Source organism: Cynara cardunculus, assembly GCF_001531365.2.
Source record: "Cynara cardunculus var. scolymus isolate 2C chromosome LG 3, CcrdV1, whole genome shotgun sequence".
NCBI classification, from domain to species: domain Eukaryota; kingdom Viridiplantae; phylum Streptophyta; class Magnoliopsida; order Asterales; family Asteraceae; genus Cynara; species Cynara cardunculus.
In genome coordinates this window covers 30167245-30170874 of record NC_037530.1, presented here as the reverse complement: position 1 = coordinate 30170874, position 3630 = coordinate 30167245, and positions in this window count along the sequence as shown.

Genomic DNA, 3630 nt, shown 5'->3' with positions numbered 1-3630 from the left:
AAAAAAATGAACAAAATGAAAAATTATGATTGGTTGAATGCGGTTTGCATGGTTTGTACAAATTGAGTAGTTTGCATTTGATCGCTCCCCTATATATATATATATATATATATATATATATATGAGCGTTCAAATGAAAACCACTTCAATTTGTAAAAACCGTGCAAACCACCTTCATCCGTCGATTTCATTGTTTAATCTTATGAAATTTTTTCATAAATTGTTTAATCTTGTGAAATTGTTTCATATACTACTTAATGAAATTTTAATGAAATCGTTTCATGTATTTCTCTAAAATTAAAATAATGAAGATGATAATATCCATGATTAACACCCTCCGCAATAAAAATGATTAATCAACCTCTCATAATTACAAAAAAATGAACAAAATGAAAAATTATGATTGGTTGAATGAGGTTTTTATGGTTTTTACAAATTGAGTGGTTTTTATTTGATCGCTCCTCTCTCTCTCTCTCTCTCTCTATATATATATATATATATATATATGGGTTGGGTTTACGTGAGACCAAAGGTTTTCCGTGAGACCCGTAAGACCAATATATGTTTATTGATTAACTTTATAAGCTAATGATCTAATGGTCTAAAGGTGTACGGTGACAATTTTGTGATTATTGAGAAGTCTCGTGGCAATTTTATGATTATGAATGTTCACATTGTAAATCTAATCCAAGAGTTAAGAATTGGTTTTACGGGTCTCACGAAAAACCTTTGATCTCACATGATCCCAAGTGTGTGTGTATATATATATATATATATATATATATATATAAACATGTATGTTACTTTATGTATTGCATTGATTCCTTTTGTTTTTTGGTCATAATATAATCAAACTTTATTTTGAACTTTACATATTATATGTGTATGTTTATATAATTTTTGCATCTAACAACAAGGTTCAAGTTGTTATAAGATGATAAAGTAGTAATAGGAAATAAAGCATAATAATATAATTGAAAAACTAGAATGGAAGAAAGGTTAAGGGCATATATGACATTACATTGTGATTTTAATAAAACACAATTGTTATATTCAATACGAAGAGAGTAAAAATGAAGTGTTTATTCACGTGTGCATGTACGAATGCTTGTGTGCGTACGAGAAAGAAAAATATAAAATGAAAACGTATGTCACACCGCTTGCTTGCTAACTTGGTCAAGGATGTGATGGTGTTTATGAACGTAAATCAATTGAAAACCAAATGTTAGATGGTATGTGACTAGATAATCTTGTTGCATCGTGAATGATTCACTGTCCAAATACAATAATTCGTCCTTATAACTTTGGGTATCACAAATATTGTATTGTGATAATCCAAGAGAAACTCTCTGTCTCAAAAGCCGTGAGATCAATGTTGGATCTATATGTTCATAACACTAAATTTGACGATACAACTAATGATACACGATCCTAAAGGGTCACACACATACAAACAAATTTACCTCAATCGTACGGTCAAATGTGATTCGATTATTTTTAATCAAACAATTGTCATGCAAATCATTATTTAATCGAAATAATAATATTTGATAATAATAAAATATATGTTATATATATTTTGACTAGTGTTTAAGTCTAATATGTATTTGATACATATTATTATTTTCATTGTTTTATATGTAAACTTAATTTGTAATGTGTTACATTAATTATATATGTTTTATATTTTGATATAAAAATTATATGAAATAACTAATGACTAGCATTCAAAAAGGAGGTAGAGATAAAAACATACTAGTTTGGGTTGTAAGGAACTAACATTCAAAAAGGAGGTTGCTTGGTGTGGATCAACTTTGGAGGAAAATTCGTTTTTCTTCTTTACCCGACATCAACGTTCAAGCTTCAAATGTTGTTAGTTTTGAAACCCACTATGGTTGTGTTTTTCGTTTTTCTAAGTTTTTTATTTATGCATGAGATCCTTGTTGGGAGATTTTGTGAAAATCGTTGTAGGTTTATTTTATGCTTCTGTTGCTATCTTTGACAATATTGTTTTAAGGTTTCCTACAAATCCCATCAATCAAGTTCTTATATTCACCCAGATTCTTGTTTACATATTTGTATGAGAGATCAACGGTTACAGATAGTTAAACGGTTAAGATATACTTGTATAACTGTTGACAGATAAGATCTGGGAGTAGTTAGATTAGAATCAAAGATACCATCTGAACTTTGGCTCCACCCGAACTCTGATTCCAAGTACTCGAACTTTGGCTCCACGTAGCGAACTCCGATTTCGAGTACTCAAACTCTGATTACAAGCACTCGAACTCTAGTTGCACTATACAAGACTTGGTCAAATTTGTTCAGATCAAAAATTTGATTCAATAGACCAGATCTCTAGTTCCATTATTCAGATCTCTAATATCTGTAACTTTGATCCATACTTAGTATCTTCAGTGATACATCAAAACTTTGATAAGAAGGATCATATCTCTGATTATACTACCTCAAACTTATACTTAGTGAAATTTCACTATGTTCGAGAGTAATTTCAAGGGTGTTTCTATCCTTCTAAAATTAGTCCAGATCAACCCGAAGACCAAAAACTCTAAGTACACCTCTTCATAAAATTCGTAAACCTCGGGGACCATCGCCAAGGGGCTCTGCCCCTTGGAACCTCGCTAGGGCCACTTCCCTAGAACCCCACAAGGGGATGCGACCCCTTGACTGCCCCCCTATGGCTATCCAAGCTGATAGGAGCAACATTTGTGAGTGTGCACTCTGCACCTTCTAACTCACTTATGTTTGCCTTATCACTTTACTCAATCTCAATCCCGGTCTTAGGGGGAGACCGCACTGCCAAGGTATGTATAGGAATAGGGGAAAGGACTGATTTTAAGAGAGTGAGCTTACCACCAAAAGTAAATCAAAATTATATCAAATGGATGATCAAACTAAAATCACCAACACCAAATGTATGTAGTAGAAGTTTTTACATACTAAAAAATAGAAACTATAATAGAGTCGGTTGACTTAACATCAACTAAATTCCATATCGATTGAACCCAAACAAATAACAGAGTGCATCAATAACATTATGCCTAGTACTTAGGGGTGTGCATCGGGCGGGTCGGACATATTCGGATGGGAAAATCAAAAACCCGATCAAAGTTCGGATATGGAAATCAAGCCCCGATTTTTGGATTTTGGATTTCGGATTGCTTTAGGTTCAGGCTGGTCGGGTTTCAGATTTAGTTATAATGCAATATATATATATATATATATATATATATATATATAGGGGCTTAATCAAATGAGAACTGAGTTGTTTGTGGTAACTGTAAGAACCAATATAAGCCAATCATTTAAATAATTAATGTTATATCCTAAAAAACATAAAGGGTAAATTGGTAATGTTATAATTATAAAACCCTAGATGCTTTAGGTACTCTTCTCCTTCGTCTACTTCTTCTCCGGCCACCCCCACCACCCCCATCTACTTTTTCATCGACGGTTTCCCCTTCTACAACCATCTCATATTCTCCTTTATTAGAAAACCTTATCTCTCTTCTTTGATTTGGCCCAAAGAAATCAACAACCCTTTCTGGTTTTGCTTTGATTGTTTCTTTGATGGCTTCAAATCATTGACTGGGACTTGCTGGAGTGGTT